This window comes from Trachypithecus francoisi, unplaced genomic scaffold, assembly GCF_009764315.1.
Source record: "Trachypithecus francoisi isolate TF-2019V2 unplaced genomic scaffold, Tfra_2.0 Lachesis_group13, whole genome shotgun sequence".
NCBI classification, from domain to species: Eukaryota; Metazoa; Chordata; class Mammalia; order Primates; family Cercopithecidae; genus Trachypithecus; species Trachypithecus francoisi.
Window position 1 is genome coordinate 64,285,069 of NW_022681458.1, and position 19,049 is coordinate 64,304,117.

The 19,049-nt window shown below is 39.1% G+C and overlaps 1 protein-coding gene across 2 annotated transcripts in view; it reads left to right on the forward strand.

The window, feature by feature from the left end:
- PDE11A (phosphodiesterase 11A) overlaps window positions 1-19,049 on the forward strand; it is a 490,924-nt gene that overhangs the window by 311,381 nt on the left and 160,494 nt on the right. The window lies entirely within an intron of this gene.

Sequence of the window (19,049 nt, forward strand, 5' to 3'; positions counted from 1 at the left end):
CTATACTGGCGCCCCAGTGTTGGCATACTAAGCACTGACAAATTAAGAAAACAATGTTTTACTAAATGAAAGGAAATGGCCTGTCTTAAGAATTGCTGTAGGTAATCCATACAGCAGTTCATCTGTATAAACAAATTAAGTCCTACCACTGACCCCTGCAAATAGGGAGGAGACAACAAGCTGAGACTACAAGCCTAGGGCAATTCACAACATGAATTGTGATTTCTGTGCTCAAAACTGTGTAGTAGAGTTGACTTACATGATTATAATTTTAAGCTGGATCTTAATCAGATTGCTTTCATAAGCCAAAGATGTCACAGAGCAAACCTTAAAATTGGAACTCAGCTTGGGAGGTCACATGGGTTCTTGGCTTGTGCAGGAAAGAATTCAAGAGCCAGCTGACAGAGTGAAGTGAAAGCAACTTTATTAACTAAAGGAATAAAAGGGTGGCTACCCCATAGGCAGATAGCAGCATGGGCTACTTGGCTGACTATACTTATGGTTATTTTTTGATTATATGCTAAACAAGGAGTAGATTATTCATGAGTTTTCTGGGAAAGCAGCTGAGAGTTCCCAGAATTGAGGGTTCCTCTCCCGTTTAGATCATATAGGGTAGCTTTGGGACAATGCCATGGCATTTGTAACTGTAATTATAACTGTAAACTGTCATGATGCTGGTGAAGTTTCCATTAGTATGCTAATATATTATAATTAGTGTATAATGAGCAGTGAGAATGACCAGAGGTGTTTTCTTTTTTTTTTTTTTTTTTTGAGACGGAGTCTCGCTCTGTCGCCCAGGCTGGAGTGCAGTGGCCGGATCTCAGCTCACGGCAAGCTCCGCCTCCCGGGTTTACGCCATTCTCCTGCCTCAGCCTCCCGAGTAGCTGGGACTACAGGCGCCAGCCACCTCGCCCGGCTAGCTTTTTTTTGTATTCTTTAGTAGAGACGGGGTTTCACCGTGTTAGCCAGGATGGTCTCGAACTCCTGACCTCGTGATCCGCCCATCTCGGCCTCCCAAAGTGCTGGGATTACAGGCTTGAGCCACCGCTCCCGGCCCAGAGGTGTTTTCATAGCCATCTTGGTTTTGGCAGGCTTCTTTACTACATTCTGTTTTATCAGCAGTCTTTGTGGTCTGTATCTTGTGAAACAAGCCCTGCTAAATTCCTTTTTCATCTCTCCTCGGAGACTATACACTCTTCCTTAATCCTAAAAGGTTATAGAGGGACCAAAGTTTCATCTTCTGTAACTGCTTCATCCTGAACAGGGGCTGTCATCTCCATCTGCTCTGGAGGCATAGAAATCTCTCACTACCTTATCTAATGATTTATAGGGGCTCAGTCCTTCCTGCAGTGGCACTGGCTGGAATCCTTGAGTCAATTATCATTTTTGTCTGGAACTTTGGTAGCCTGGAAGATATAAACTTTACCCATCTGAATACCTGTTGAATATAACAAATAATTTTTTTAATGAAATAGCACCTAGTGATAATTAATTAAATGCTTAACCTCAGTATAACAACGCTTATAGGAAGAGATCAATGCCATTTGAAACCTAAGTGAATAGGCTGGAAAACCAGTCCCCTATTTCTGAAATACAAAACCAAACAGATTTCCAATAAGAGGCATTTTTGTGAAAACAGAAGAAAAACAAAGGTTAATTTTGGGCAAAATCTATCAAGATGTTAGACTCAAAGCATCTTTAGTTACAGAAGAGGAAGGCAGTGGCAATCTGACTACTCGTTTTTCTTTCCTGTATTGCAAGGAATAAGCTTTAGCTTGCAGGGCCTCAGGAAAAAAGGTAGTAGTAATTTTAATGAGCTTAATAGAAAAAATAAAAGAAAAATGTGAAAATGTTAGTTTGGGTACTTGTTGCTCAGAAAGAATTTAGAAATCAGTTCAAATTACAGGGAAAAAAAACACCTGGGCAAGACTAGAATCTAACCACTGAGCTAATAAATGACTTAAGATACATATGAGAACTTCTAAAGTATAACAAGGTTATCTAACCATAGGCCCCAGCATTCCTCGCTAAGACTAAGGAAGGAATTCTATGGGAAAATCCTTGACAAGCCCTCTTGATATTGTACAGATTATGAGGGAATGAATATTGACTGCCTCTAGTAATCAGAGGATGTGGGCAATTATTCTGTATGAGAATTGGAGAGAATTGTGTTATTATACATTTGAATATATGGAGAGGGGAAAGAGAAAAAGAGAAAGTTACATTGGAAAGAAGCCAGAAATATGAATAAAGGCTGAGACTGTACAAGATTAATGGTCAGTGAAATGCCCCATTGGTGGCAGGGGCAAAATCTGTTTTGAGAATGGTGGAGCTGATACTTCATGAGAGAGTGTTTGTTTGTTTGTTTGTTTTGATGCAACTTCATAATTTGTCTTTTCAGAAAAGAAGTGGGGAGGGGAGAGATAGAGAAAGAAGGAAGGGAAGATTGGAGGAAGGAAAGAAAGAAAAGAAATGGAGAGAAAGAGAAGAAAAAAGAGAGAAAGAGAGAGATAAAAGGAAGTAGGGAAGAATAGAAGAGGGAAGGAAGGAAGAAAAAAAGAAAGAACCTTCACACTATACTGAATTTATAAATGCATGATGGCAGTGGATTTTTTTTTGGTGTGGAAATTGAGGAGGGAACTGATTTTCACATTTAGTGTGATGATTATATAACAGATACAGCACAAAAATACATAAGAACTCAAAGACCAAGGTGAGAATATAAACCTGCCAAGAATTTGTAGATATTTTGAAAAAGACTTTGAATTTCCATAGTATTTCATGAGTTTAGGGGTTCAGGTCAATCTTACCTAGATTTTGGAAGACAAGGAAGCTTCAGTTGATACCTGATTACAGAAATCTGTGGATGGCATAGGGTGGCAAGTCCCAGTTGAATGTTGATAATGTTTTGTTTATTTATTGCTTTTTAACCACTTTTTGACAACTTAATGGTTTAAACACAAACCCCACATAGAGTCAAAGGGAAAGGACATAGACCCCACCTCTCATAGAAATAGTGTCAAAGAATGTGTGGTCATTTTAATTCACCAGATAATAATTTGGATGTAGTTTCAAAGTACCTGTTAAATTTCAAGATTTCTATAATACAAGATATGCTATCCTCTGGCAAGGGCACAGGTACCAATATTTAGAGGGAAAGATAGTTTGGGAAGCTGCCAAATGAATATCAGTGTTGTCATTATGTACTAGCTAATGAATAGTATTTAGCCGTATGAATGCATCTTAACGACTTGCATTTAAAAATTTGATTGAGATTTAAAGTGTGGTTACTAAAATTAACATTTTAATCTGGGTAATGACATAGAATGACTACATTAAACCTTTGATTTGGGTGAAAAACTGATTAATGAATTTCTCATCCCAAGTTGAGGACCCACTCAAACCACTGGAGAGTCAACTCCATACCTTTGAATAAAACAAAATGCAAAAATGGCATGTCTCTTTGGTGAAGAAGTTTAATTAAAAGAGAATTCAGCCGGCATGGTGGCTCACACTTGTAATCCCAGCACTCTGGGAGGTCGAGGCAGGCAGATCACCTGAGGTCAGAAGTTCAAGACTAGCCTGGCCAACATGGCAAAACCCCTTCTCTACTAAAAATACAAAAATCAGCCGGGTGTGGTGGCACACACCTGTAGTCCCAGCTACTTGGAGGCTGAGTCAGGAGAATCTCTTGAACCCAGGAGATGGAGGTTGTAGTGAGCTGAGATCAAGCCACTGCACTCCAGCCTGGGGAACAGAGCGAGACCCCATCTCAAAAAAAAAAAAAAAAAAAAAAAAAATAGAGAATTCAGCCAAGATGGACAAGGTCTCAAATTGACCGCAAACTCTATTGGCACCATTTTTGCAACAGTGTGTGTTTACTTTGTGTTTTTGTGTCACATTTTGGTAATTCTTACAATATTTTAAACTTATTATTATATCTGTTACAATGATCTGTGATCTGTGATTTTTAATGTTACTATTGTAATCCTTTGGGGCACTATGAACTGTGCCCATATAAGGCAACAAACTTAATTGGTAAATGTTTTGTGTTCTGACTGCTCTGCTGACCAGCTCTTCCCCATCTCTCTCCCTTTCCTTGGGCCTCTCTATTTTCTAAGACAAAACAATATGGAAATTAGGCCAAGTAATAACCCTACAATGACCTCTAAGTGTTCCAGTGAAATGAGGAGTTGCACATCTATCACTTTTAATCATAAGCTAGGCATGATTAAGCTTAGTGAGAAAGGCATGTCAAAAGGTGAGATAGGCCTCTTATGCCAAACAACCAAGTTGTAAATGCAAAGGAAAAGTTTTTGAAGGAAATTAAAAATGCTGTTCCGGTGAACATATGAATAGTAAGAAAGTGAAAGAGCCTTTTTGCTGATATGGAGAAAGTTTTAGTGGTCTGAAGAAAAGATCAAATGAGCCACAACATTCTCTTACGACAAAGCCTGATCCGGATCAAGGCCCTAATTCTCTTCAAATCTGTGAAGACTGAGAGAGGCAAGGAAATTGCAGAAGAAAAGTTTGAAGCTAGCAGAGGTTCATGAACTTTAAGGTAAGAAGCCATCTCCAAAACATAAAAGTGTAAGATGAAGCAGCAAGTGCTGATGTAGAAGCTGTAGCAAGTTATCCAGAATATCTAGCTAAGATCATTGATAAAGGTTGTTACACTAGACAACAGATCTTCAATGCAGACAAAACAGCTTTCTACTGGAAGAAGATGCCATCTAGGAATTTCATAACTAGAGAGAAGAAGTCAGTGTCTTCAAAGCTTCAAAGCACAGGCTGACTCTCTTGTTAGGGGCTATGGTAAGTAGCTGGTGATTTTAAATTGAAGCCAGTGCTTATTTACCATTTTGAAAATCCTCGGGCCCTTAAGAATTATGCTAAAGCAAGCCGGAAGTGGTGATGTACACCTATAGTCCCAGCTACTTGGGAGGCTGAGGGGGGAGGATCACTTGAGGTCAGGAGTTAAAGACCAGCTTGGGTGACAGAGTGAGACTCCCTCTCTAAAAAACAAAAAATAAAAGAATTATGCTAAATCTACTCTGCCTGTACACTATAAATGGAACAGCAAAGTCTTGACGACAGCACATCAGTAAACAGCATGGTTTGCTAAATGTGTTAAACCTCCCATTGAGACCTACTGCTCAGAAAAAAAGATTCCTTTCAAAATATTACTGCTAATTGACAGTGCACCTAGTCACCCAAACACTCTGGTGGAGCTGTACAAGGATATTAATGTTTTTTTCATGCCTGCTAATACAACATTCATTCTGCAGCCCATAGATCAAGAGTAAGTTCTACTTTCAAGTCTTATTATCTAAGAAATACATTTTGTAAGGCTGTAGCTGCCATAGATAGTGATTCCAACAATGGATCTGGGTGAAATAAGTTGAAAACCTTCTAGAAAGGATTCACCATTCTAAATGCCGTTAAGAACATTTATGATTCACTGGAGGAGGTCAAAATATCAACATTAACAGGAGTTTGGAAGAAGTTGATTCTAACCCTCATGTCTGAATTTGAAGGGTTTAAGATTTCATAGAGGAAGTAACTGAAGATGTGGTGGAAATAGCAAGAGAACTAGAATTAGAAGTGGAACCTGAATATGTGACTTAATTGTTGCAGTCTCATGATAAAACTTGAACAGATGAGGAGTTGCTTCTCATAGATGAGCAAAGAAAGTGGTTTCTTGAGATGCAATATACACTTGGTGAAGATGCTGTGAACATTATTGAAATAAAAACAAAAGATTTAGAATATTACATAAATTTAGTTAACAGAACAGTGGCAGGAATTGAGAGGACTGACTCCAATTCTGAAAGAAGTTCCACTGTGGGTAAAATGCTATCAAGCAGCATTGTATGTTACAGAGAAATATTTCATGAAACGAAGAGTTAATTGATGTGCAAACCTCATTGTCTTATTTTATGAAATTGCCATAGCTTCAGCAACCACCACAGTGATCAATCAGCAGCCCTCAACATTCAGGCAAGACCCTCCACCAGCAAAAATATTATGACTTGCTGAAGGCTCAGATGATCATTAGCATTTCTAGCAATAATGTATTTTTAAATTAAGGTATGTGCATTTTTTTTAAGATATGCTGTTACACATTTAATAGGCTACAGCATAGTGTAACCATAACTTTTATATGCACTGGGAAACCAAAAAACGTGTGTGACTCACTTTAATGCTAGATTCACTTTATTGAGGTGGTCTGGAACCAAACTCAATATCTCTGAGGTATGCCTGTATTTTATTATTACTCCATGTTTGGCAGGTATCTTTTATTCTACTTTAAATTTAAAAAGTTTGAGTCTTTCTTAGATGTTTTGAAAATATTTTTATGATAGATTCTGAAGGTCATGATAACATGATGACAGATCACACAGCAGACACAGTTATTTGAAGTACCTTTTGAACATTTCATTCTATCATACAGCAGGCAGTGTCTTAAATATTTGACAATAAAAACTGATGATTTCTCAGTTTCAATGCATCTATTCCGTTGCCATGTGTTTGAATACTGTCATCACCTTGTTAAGAAATTCTGGAGTATGGTTCTTCACATAGTTAGATGACACTTCTGTCTGGTCATTCCAAGTAAATTGGCTTTTCATTTCTTGTGGTTTGTCATCTTTCTTAGTTTAAGGACTACTGCTGAGAGCAAAGCTTTTTTATTTCTTTGGAGCTCATCAATATAAATTATTTGGGATTTTGCTTCAGATCAGCTTAGCTTAAGTCAACCACCCAGCCTTCACCAAGTGCCACTTTGCCAGCAGAGCAATAAACGTATTCATGCAGCCCTTTTGTGCCCAAGACACTCAGTCTGAATCCTCAGTGGGATCTTTGTTCCTCCTCGCTCTTAAGTGCTTCTTTACATTTGTGTTCCTCTCTGCTGGTATAATGGTCCATATCTCATTTCAGGAGTAAATGACTGCCCAAATTCACAACAAATTAACATTCAAGACAATTGGTGCAAGAAATCTGTCCTCCAGCTACTCAGGGGCAGTTCTGGGGGTTGCAAGACAAGCATTTGGTTCTGGTCCTGAATTGCATGTAGAGAATGGCAAGGCTTGATCCAGTGGTCCTATCTCATAGCTCTGCCCATTGTTTTTCTTTTGAAATTTAGTTAATTGTCTTTTCCTGCTGTGTAAACGCAACACAAAAATGTGACTTCTTTCCTCTCTTTTTCATGGGTCTGATAATTGCCTTATCTGCTTTTTTGTTGTTGTTTTGCTGGAAGCAAGTTCAATCCAAAAGTTAACTAAAGTTGGTATGGTTTTGCAAATAGTGATTTATTTTAGAAACTATAAAAATTTCTTAAGTCAGAGCTCACCAGCAAAACTTGGTCAAAAATATTTCTCAATTAATACCAAAACAAAAGATAAATCCATCTATCATAGAAATTTTCTTGTGAAAGTTTAATGCTCATCAAGTGTTCTGTGGATTAACTGTTTACTTTTGTATGTATGCTTTACACAAATTTTATTTATCTGTCAAAAAAAATAACCGATGTGTACATTATAGTAATACTCTCACAACCTAATAGTTTCTCACAAAGAATAATAGTATATATAAAAAATCATGTCTTACAAATGCCTCTTTCTTCAAAACTATTATAATGCATTCGATTAAAACTTTTTTACTTGATCAAAGGTATTATTATTCAAAAATGTATGATGAACCTAGATACTTGCTATGAAATATATAGTTTGGAATTGTGGAGGAAACTAACTTGTCCAGAAAAGTAGTACAATAGTAGTTTTAAATAATATAATTCTGTAATTTGTTAAGATTTATTCTCAAGTATAGAAATTTGCCTGATTTTTTAGCCATTATCTGTGCCATATAGTATTATGTATGTATATAAAACAGTGACGATTCTTTTTTGAAGATTGACTATGCTAAAAGTAATTAGGAATTACTTTTTTTATATTTCCTTCAGTGGCCTCCATAGATTTGTGACAGGTCTTAGGTTAATGAGGTTATGTGACTGTATTAACTTGCTTAGGCTGCCATAACGTAACAAAATACCACAGACTGGGTGGCTTAAACAACAAATATTTATTTTCTTACAGTTCTGGAGACTAGAAGTTCACAATCAGGTTGTGTATCAGTTCCCTCTTACTCTGCTAATAAAGGCATACCCAAGACTGGGTAATTTATAAAGGAAAGAGGTTTAATTGACTCACAGTTCAGCATGACTGGGGAGGCCTCAGGAAACTTACAATCAGCAGAAGGGGAAGCAAACATGTCCTTCACGTGGTAAAGGAAGGAGAAGTGCTGAGCAAAAGGGGGAAAAGTCACTTATAAAACTATCAGCTCTCATGAGGACTCACTCACTATCATGAGAACAGCATGAGGGTAACTGCCCTCCATGCTTCAGTTACCTCCCACCAGGTTCCTACCATGAGATGTGGAGATTATGGGAACTACAATTCAGAATGAGATTGGGTTGGGGACACAGCCAAACCATATCAGGGTGCCAACATGGTCAGGTTCTGGTGAGGGCTATCTCTCTGGCTTGCAGAAAATTCTCTCTGTGTCCTTCTCTCTGTGTCCTCACATGGTCTTCTATTTCTGTTATTTATATTCCCTACTCCTCTTCTTATAAGGACCCCAGTCATATTGGATTAGGACATACCCCCATGACCTCATTTTACCTTAAGTACCTCTTCAAAGGCCCTGTCTCCAAATACAGTCATATTCTGATGTCCTAGGAATTAGAAATTCAATAAATAAATTGGGGAGGTTTGAAAATATTTCAGACTTGAGGCATTTGGTAAGCTTGCCAGATAAAATATTGTGGAAGAAATGTCATTGGGAGACGTTGCGAGGTGAGGGTGAAAGGAGAAACATAGTATTTTGGGACATAGCTTAGCATTTTCCGGATTTGGTTCTAACCTTCTTAATTTGGAGCACGTAGAAGGAGAGTTGCCAGATAAAATACAGGACACTGAAGTACATTTGAATTTCAGATAAATTCAACCATAACCATAAATAACCATAAATCAATTTTAAGTATACATATGACACAAATAGCGAAAATATTTATTGCTGATCTGAAATTCAACTTTAACTGTGGGTGTCCTCTATTTTTATTTTCTAAAACTGGTGATCCTATCTACACTGCTTACTTTATGCTCATACATAAGGCATATCATGATTTCATTGAAAAAATACACTAATTTAGGCCACTAATAATACAAACAGTGAGACATATGGGAAATGGAGACAGTCTTTTAAGATCATTTTATTTTTTATTCCTTGATTCATTAAATATTTACTAAGTACCAACTAAGTATCAGCCATACTCCCAGGGATAGGATATACCTTCATGACCAAAACTAGACTAATTCTTGCCTTCAAAATGCTTACAGTCTAGTGGGGGAGGCAGGTGATGAATAAGATAACAGGTAACTCCAATTGTGAGAGTGGCATGAAGGAAACAGCCTGTTAACTCAGAGAATAATGGAGTTAACAGGGGCAGGATTGATTTCTCATAGTGGTCAGGGAATAATTCATGGAAGGCGTGACATTTAACTTAATTTCAGAAGATGATACCAATGAGGTGATGAGGACAGGGAAGCTCTGAGGTAGAAAAGCACTTGGTGTGTAAATGAACAAAATTGAGGTGAGTGTGGCTGAGTGTGTAGAAGATGGAGCACATGAAGCATGAAGTTTAGTTTGAGAACATGCCAACAGCCAGATGGTGCAGGACCTGTCCAGTCACCATCCAGGCTTTGGACCTAACCTCATGAACTTGAGATCTGTGACCAACGTGTGGATACCATTAAAGGAAATACAGCAAAAGTGCAGTGGGAAGCCACTGGTGACTTTTCAGCTGGGAGATGGCATGATTTGATTTCTACTTTTTAAAGATCACCCTGGCTGATGTGTACCAAGGAGATTGGATTAGTATCCAATTGATACTAATTGATTGGATGGAGCGGCACTTACAGAGCTGGGGAAGACTGAGAGAGAAATGGGTTTGTGCAGTATATTAATTTCCTGTGGCTGCTGTAACTAATTACCATGATCTTAGTGGATTAAAACAACACATACTTATTATCTCACAATCCTGCAGGTCAGATGTCTGAAATGGGTCTTACTGGGCAAAATTCAAGATGTATGTAAGGCTACATTCTTCTGGAGGCCCTAGGGGACAATCCATTTCCTTGCCTTTTCCATGGAAAACCTACCCGCGTTCCATGGCTTGTGGCCCCCTCCATTTCAAAGTTAGCAATGGTTAGTCAAGTCTTTCTTACATTGCATCACTCTGATTCTCCTGCCTCCTTCTTTCACTTATAAGGACCCCTGTGATTACATGAAGCAAAGCCAGATAATCTGAGATAATCCATCTCAAGGTGACTAGATTAGCAACCTTAATTCCATCTACAACCTCAATTCCTCCTTGTGACATATATTCACAGATTCCAGTGATCAGGACATGCACATCTTGTGGGGGAGTGTTATTCTGTCTATCACATATGGGAAAATCTGCATGTGTATTTAGATGTGTTAAATTTGAGAAGCCAGTGAATTGACCGAGTTGGAAGTTAGTGACGCAGGCAGATGAGTATGTGAGTGCAAAACTCAAAGAGATCTGAAAGTTATCAACACAGAGATGGTGTATAAAACCCTGAGAGTGTATGGCATCACCGAATAAGAGACTGAGCCTAGGAACTTCCACATTAACAGTTAAGGTAGAGGAGAAGGGGCCAACAAAGAAAACAGAAAGAACAGCTAAAGAAATAGGATGAAAACCAAAATAATGTGGTGTCATGGAAGCCCAGAGAGGAGACTTTTAAAAATAGAAGCGAGTGCTCCCTGCAATTGCAAAAGGCAATTGCAGATTCATCAATGGATTTGTCAGCAAGAAATTGAAAGCCTTGACATGAGCTGTTTCAGTGGAGAGGTGGGGGCAGAACCAAAACTGAAGCAGATTGAGGAGTGAATGGGACTTGGCCAGTGGCTATAGGTGATGGGGAAAAGTCCTATGTGACCACAATAGCCTGTGTAGATGCTTGTTAAAATTAGCAAAGTGATTATATTTGGCCACAGACTTTTCAACAAGAAGCTGGGAACTAAACAAAAACCTAGCTTGGTTGTGTATTTACATTCAGTCAGAATCGCATGATGGCTAAATTGATACAATACATGAAAGAGGTACAAATATTACTGGCTTCTCGCTGTACCCGGTATGTAAAACCTGCAAACACTGTGGGTAAAATGAAGCACCACCATCTTGCTGAATGCATCCCAGAAAATCCTATAGCACCAAACAGAAAAGGAGAAAATCAGAGTTCTTAAGCAAGATTTAAGGGTCTCTTACCTTAAGGAATCCACTCCTCTGGGTTGTTGGTTTTTCTAGGGATTCTTAGAGGGAACAATGCTACCGTCTTCCTGGACTGTGGTTTAACAATAGGGCCCAGTCCTTCAGAACAATGTACTCCTGTTAGCCAGTGATTCCTTCCTGCTCGCCAACATGGACTGTATTCTTCTGGGAGAAGGTAGTTGAAGGATTCTTTTTTCTTTTTTTTTGAATTTTATTTTATTATTATTATACTTTAAGTTCTAGGGTACATGTGCATAACGTGCAGGTTTGTTACTTATGTATACTTGTGCCATGTTGGTGTGCTGCACCCATCAACTCGTCAGCACCCATCAACTCATCATTTACATCGGGTAAAACTTCCAGTGCAGTCCCTCCCCCACCCCCTCCCCATGATAGGCCCTGGTGGGTGATGTTCGCCTTCCCAAGGCCAAGTGATCTCATTGTTCAGTTCCCACCTATGAGTGAGAACATGCAGTGTTTGGTTTTCTGTTCTTGCGATAGTTTGCTGAGAATGATGGTTTCCAGCTGCATCCATGTCCCTATAAAGGACACGAACTCATCCTTTTTTATGGCTGCATAATATTCCATGGTGTATATGTGCCACATTTTCTTAATCCAGTCTATCATTGATGGACATTTGGGTTGATTCCAAGTCTTTGCTATTGTGAATAGTGCCACAATAAACATACATGTGCATGTGTCTTTATAGCAGCATGATTTATAATCCTTTGGGTATATACCCAGTAATGGGATGGCTGGGTCATATGGTACTTCTAGTTCTAGATCCTTGAGGAATCGCCATACTGTTTTCCATAATGGTTGAACTAGTTTACAATCCCACCAACAGTGTAAAAGTGTTCCTATTTCTCCACATCCTCTCCAGCACCTGTTGTTTCCTGACTTTTTAATGATTGCCATTCTAACTGGTGTGAGATGGTATCTCATTGTGGTTTTGATTTGCATTTCTCTGATGGCAAGTGATGATGAACATTTTTTCATGTGTCTGTTGGCTGTATGAATGCCTTCTTTTGAGAAATGTCTGTTCATATCCTTTGCCCACTTTTTGATGGGGTTATCTGTTTTTTTCTTGTAAATTTGTTTGAGTTCTTTGTAGGTTCTGGATATTAGCCCTTTATCTGATGAGTAGATTGCAAACATTTTCTCCCATTCTGTGCGTTGCCTGTTCACTCTGATGGTAGTTTCTTTTGCTGTGCAGAAGCTCTTTAGTTTAATTAGATCCCATTTGTCAATTTTGGCTTTTGTTGCCGTTGCTTTTGGTGTTTTAGACCTGAAGTCCTTGCCCATGCCTATGTCCTGAATGGTATTGCCTAGGTTTTCTTCTAGGGTTTTTATGGTATTAGGTCTAACATTTAAGTCTCTAATCCATCTTGAATTAATTTACATATAAGGAGTAAGGAAAGGATCCAGTTTCAGCTTTCTACTTATGGCTAGCCAATTTTCCCAGCACCATTTATTAAAGAGGGAATCCTTTCCCCATTTCTTGTTTCTCTCAGGTTTGTCGAAGATCAGATGGCTGTAGATGTGTAGTATTATTTCTGAGGACTCTGTTCTGTTCCATTAGTCTATATCTCTTTTTTGGTACCAGTACCATGCTGTTTTGGTTACTATAGCCTTGTAGTATAGTTTGAAGTCAGGTAGCGTGATGCCTCCAGCTTTGTTCTTTTGACTTAGGATTGTCTTGGCAATGCGGCTTCTTTTTTCGTTCCATATGAACTTTAAAGCAGTTTTTTCCAATTCTGTGAAGAAACTCATTGGTAGCTTGATGGGGATGGCATTGAATCTATAAATCACCTTGGGCAGTATGGCCATTTTCACGATATTGATTCTTCCTATCCATGAGCATGGTATGTTCTTCCATTTGTTTGTGTCCTCTTTGATTTCACTGAGCAGTGGTTTGTAGTTCTCCTTGAAGAGGTCCTTTACATCCCTTGTAAGTTGGATTCCTAGGTATTTTATTCTCTTTGAAGCAATTGTGAATGGAAGTTCATTCATGATTTGGCTCTCTGTTTGACTGTTACTGTTGTATAAGAATGCTTGTGATTTTTGCACATTAATTTTGTATCCTGAGACTTTACTAAAGTTTCTTATCAGCTTTAGGAGATTTTGGGCTGAGACAATGGGGTTTTCTAAATATACAATCATGTCATCTGCAAACAGGGACAATTTGACTTCTTCTTTTCCTAATTGAATACCCTTTATTTCTTTCTCTTGCCTGATTGCACTAGCCAGAACTTCCAACACTATGTTGAATAGGAGGGGTGAGAGAGGGTATCCCTGTCTTGTGCCAGTTTTCAAAGGGAATTTTTCCAGTTTTTGCCCATTCAGTATGATATTGGCTGTGGGTTTGTCATAAACAGCTCTTATTATTTTGAGATACGTTCCATCAATACTGAATTTATTGAGCATTTTTAGCATGAAGGGCTGTTGAATTTTGTCAAAGGACTTTTCTGCATCTATTGAGATAATCATGTGGTTCTTGTCTTTGGTTCTGTTTATATGCTGGATTACATTTACTGATTTGCGTATGTTGAACCAGCCTTGCATCCCAGGGATGAAGCCCACTTGATCATGGTGGATAAGCTTTTGGATGTGCTGCTGGATCCGGTTTGCCAGTATTTTATTGAGGAATTTTGCATTAATGTTCATCAGGGATATTGGTCTAAAATTCTCCTTTTTTGTTGTGTCTCTGCCAGGCTTTGGTATCAGGATGATGTTGGCCTCATAAAATGAGTTAGGGAGGATTCCCTCTTTTTCTATTGATTGGAATAGTTTCAGAAGGAATGGTACCAGCTCCTCCTTGTACCTCTGGTAGAATTCAGCTGTGAATCCATCTGGTCCAGGACTTTTTTTGGTTGGTAGGCTATTAATTATTGCCTCAATTTCAGAGCCTACTATTGGTCTATTCAGGGATTCAGCTTCTTCCTGGTTTAGTCTTGGGAGAGTGGAAGTGTCCAGGAAATTATCCATTCCTTCTAGATTTTCTAGTTTATTTGCGTAGAGGTGTTTATAGTATTCTCTGATGGTAGTTTGTATTTCTGTGGGGTCGGTGGTGATATCCCCTTTATCATTTTTTATTGCATCTATTTGATTCTTCTCTCTTTTCTTCTTTATTAGTCTTGCTAGCGGTCTATCAATTTTGTCGATCTTTTCAAAAAACCAACTCCTGGATTCATTGATTTTTTGGGGGATTTTTTGTATCTCTATCTCCTTCAGTTCTGCTCTGATCTTAGTTATTTCTTGCCTTCTGCTAGCTTTGGAATGTGTTTGCTCTTGCTTCTCTAGTTCTTTTAATTGTGATGTTAGAGTGTCATTTTAGATCTTTCCAGCTTTCTCTTGTGAGCATTTAGTGCTATAAATTTCCCTCTACACACTGCTTTAAATGTGTCCCAGAGATTCTGATATGTTGTATCTTTGTTCTCATTGGTTTCAAAGAACATCTGTATTCCTGCCTTCATTTCGTTATGTACCCAGTAGTCATTCAGGAGCAGGTTATTCAGTTTCCTTGTAGTTGAGTGGTTTTGATTGAGTTTCTTAGTCCTGAGTTCTAGTTTGATTGCACTGTGGTCTGAGAGACAGTTTGTTATAATTTCTGTTCTTGTACATTTGCTGAGGAGTGCTTTACTTCCAATTATGTGGTCAATTTTGGAATAAGTGTGATGTGGTGCTGAGAAGAATGTATATTCTGTTGATTTGGGGTGGAGAGTTCTATAGATGTCTATTAGGTCTGCTTGCTGCAGGATGAGTTCTATTCCTGGATATCCTTGTTAACTTTCTGTCTCGTTGATCTGTCTAATGTTGACAGTGGGGTGTTGAAGTCTCCCATTATTATTGTATGGGAGTCTAAGTCTCTTTGTAAGTCTCTAAGGACTTGCTTTCTGAATCTGGGTGCTCCTGTATTGGGTGCATATATATTTAGGAGAGTTAGCTCTTCCTGTTGAATTGATCCCTTACCATTATGTAATGGCCTTCTTTGTCTCTTTTGATCTTTGATAGTTTAAAGTCTGTTTTATCAGAGACTAGTATTGCAACCCCTGTTTTTTTTTGTTCTCCATTTGCTTGGTATATTTCCTCCATCCCTTTATTTTGAGCCTATGTATGTCTCTGCATGTGAGATGGGTCTCCTGAATACAGCAGACTGATGGGTCTTGACTCTTTATCCAGTTTGCCAGTCTGTGTCTTTTAATTGGAGCATTTAGTCCATTGACATTTAAGGTTAATATTATTATGTGCAAACTTGATCCTGCCATTATGATATTAACTGGTTATTTTGCTCGTTAGATGATGCAGTTTCTTCCTAGCCTTGATGGTCTTTACATTTTGGCATGTTTTTGCAATGGCTGGTACCGGTTGTTCCTTTCCATGTTTAGTGCTTCCTTCAGGGTCTCTTGTAAGGCAGCCTGGTGGTGACAAAATCTCTAAGCATTTGCTTATCTGTAAAGGATTTTATTTCTCCTTCACTTATGAAACTTAGTTTGGCTGGATATGAAATTCTGGGTTTAAAATTCTTTTCTTTAAGAATGTTGAATATTGGCCCCCACTGTCTTCTGGCTTGTAGAGTTTCTGCTGAGAGATCTGTTATTAGTCTGATGGGCTTCCCTTTGTGGGTAACCCGACCTTTCTCTCTGGCTGCCCTTCAGATTTTTTCCTTCATTTCAACTTTGGTGAATCTGGCAATTAGGTGTCTTGGAGTTGCTCTTCTCGAGGAGTATCTTTGTGGCATTCTCTGTATTTCCTGATCTTGAATGTTGGCCTGCCCTACGAGGTTGGGGAAGGTCTCCTGGATGATATCCTGAAGAGTGTTTTCCAACTTGGTTCCATTTTCCCCCTCACTTTCAGGCACCCCAATCAGACGTAGATTTGGTCTTTTTACATAATCCCATACTTCTTGCAGGCTTTGTTCATTTCTTTTTCTTCTTTTTTCTTTAGGCTTCTCTTCTCGCTTCATTTCATTCATTTGATCCTCAATCACTGATACTCTTTCTTCCAGTTGATCGAGTCGGTTACTGAAGCTTGTGCATTTGTCACGTATTTCTCATGTCATGGTTTTCATCTCTGTCATTTCGTTTATGGCCTTCTCTGCATTAATTATTCTAGTTATCAATTCTTCCACTCTTTTTTCAAGATTTTTAGTTTCTTTGCGCTGGGTACGTAATTCCTCCTTTAGCTCTGAGAAGGTTGATGGACTGAAGACTTCTTCTCTCATCTCGTCAAAGTCATTCTCTGTCCAGCCTTGATCCGTTGCTGGCGATGAGCTGCGTTCCTTTGGAGGGGGAGATGTACTCTTATTTTTGGAATTTCCAGCTTTTCTGCCCTGCTTTTTCCCCATCTTTGTGGTTTTATCTGTCTCTGGTCTTTGATGATGGTGATGTACTGATGGGGTTTTGGTGTGGGTGTCCTTCCTGTTTGTTAGTTTTCCTTCTAACAGTCAGGACCCTCAGCTGTAGGTCTGTTGGAGATTGCTTGAGGTCCACTCCAGACCCTATTTGCCTGGGTGTCAGCAGCAGAGGCTGCAGAAGATAGAATATTGCTGAACAGCAAGTGTACCTGTCTGATTCTTGCTTTGGAAGCTTCCTCTGAGGGGTGTACTCCACCGTGTGAGATGTGGGGTGTCAGTCTGCCCCTAGTGGGGGATGTCTCCCAGTTAGGCTACTCAGGGATCAGGGACCCACTTGAGCAGGCAGTCTGTCCGTTCTCAGATCTCAACCTCCGTGTTGGGAGATCCACTGCTCTCTTCAAAGCTGTCAGACAGAGTCGTTTGCGTCTGCAGAGGTTTCTGCTGCTTTTTTTTGTTGTTATTGTTGTTGTTATTGTTGTTTAGTTGTGCCCTGTCCCCAGAGGTGGAGTCTACAGAGACAGGCAGGCCTCTTTGAGCTGCTGTGAGCTCCACCCAGTTAGAGCTTCCCAGCAGCTTTGTTTACCTACTTAAGCCTCAGCAATGGCAGGCGCCCCTCCCCCAGCCTTGCAGCTGTCTTGCCCTTAGATCGCAGACTGCTGTGCTAGCAATGAGGGAGGCTCCATGGGCGTGGGACCCTCCCAGCCAGGTGTGGGATATAATCTCCTGGTGTGCCCGTTTGCTAAGACCCTTGGTAAAGCCCAGTATTGGGGTGAGAGTTACCAGATTTTCCAGGTGTTGTGTGTCTCAGTTCCCCTGGTTAGGAAAAGGGATTCCCTTCCCCCTTGCACTTCCCAGGTGAGGCGATGCCTCGCCCTGCTTCAGCTCTCGCTGGTCGGGCTGCAGCAGCTGACCAGCACCGATTGTCTGGCACTCCCTAGTGAGATGTACCCAGTACCTCAGTTGAAAATGCAGAAATCACCTGTCTTCTGTGTTGCTCGCGTTGGGAGCTGGAGACTGGAGCTGTTCCTATTCGGTCATCTTGCTCCGCTCCAGGATTCTTTAGCTAAACCATTTCTCTCCCACCTCTACTGGTTCTCACAGTCCTACAAAAGGAAACAGAAACTCTCAGAAACAAGAAGATTCAGAAGGTAAACCAAAAGCTTCCTTATCATTAACTTTATCTAATTAGGTAGAATAAATAAATTCCTATGCACTTAATAGATTACCCAGTAGAGGCTTAAAATCTCAGGATACCAATCCAAAAAAGCTTTAGCTCTAAGATGTGGCTCATGAAATTTAAGAATCATGAAAAAGTAACCAAAGCGTTTATTTATAAGTCTTATTCTTTAACTATACATAAATTTAATTTCAGATGTATCATAGACATAAACATAAAAGATAGAATTATAAAGTTTGTAGAAGATAGCATAAGGTATATATTCACAACTCGGGGGCAGGAAAAAATTTTAGAAAGGATATGTGAGATTGAGCACAGTGGCTCATGCCTGTAATCGCAACACTTTGGGAGGGAGAATTGTTTAAATCCAGGAGTTCAAGACCAGCCTGGGCCACATAGTGAAACCCTGTTTCTTTAAAAAATACAATTAGCTGGGCATGGTGGTGTGTGCCTGTAATACCAGCTACTTGGGAGGCTGAGGTGGGAGGATCACTTGAGCCAGGAAGGTCAAGGCTGCAGTGAGCCAAAATCACACCACTGTACTCCACCCTGGGTGATAGAGTGAGACTCTGTTGGAAAAAAAAGAAAGAAAGAATATGTGCAATGATAGCAATTTAAATAATTGACAAATTACACTTTATCAAAATTTAAAACTTATGTTTATTAAAATACACATTAAAAGAAAATTAATAGACAAGCTATAGACTGGAGGTAATATTTTTGAAACATATGTCTGACAGAGGACTTGAATCCAAAATATACAAAGAACTCCTACAACTCAATAACAAACAAAACAAGCTATTGTAATTTTAAATGAGCAAAAAGTCTTAATCTGTAATAATTGTCTGCTTCACTGATTCAAATAGTTTCAATTTAGTGGAGTAAATAGCTTTTTTTTTTTTTAAATGAAGTGGGAAGAGTTGATTTAAACAAACCTGACTAAGCACCACCTGGTGGCAGAGATTTTGAATTGCAGCTTGAGTTTTTGTGGGATATTTTTTAAAGGTAAAGTTTGAAGAGTGAATCTGCAGAAATAGACTTGAAAACAGTAAGAAATTCTAATAAAATGACAGCCAAATTAGATTTTACCACAGTAAAACTGAAACAAAAGAGCAAAGTCAATTCATCTATGCACTGAAATATCTATTGATATTATAAGATAA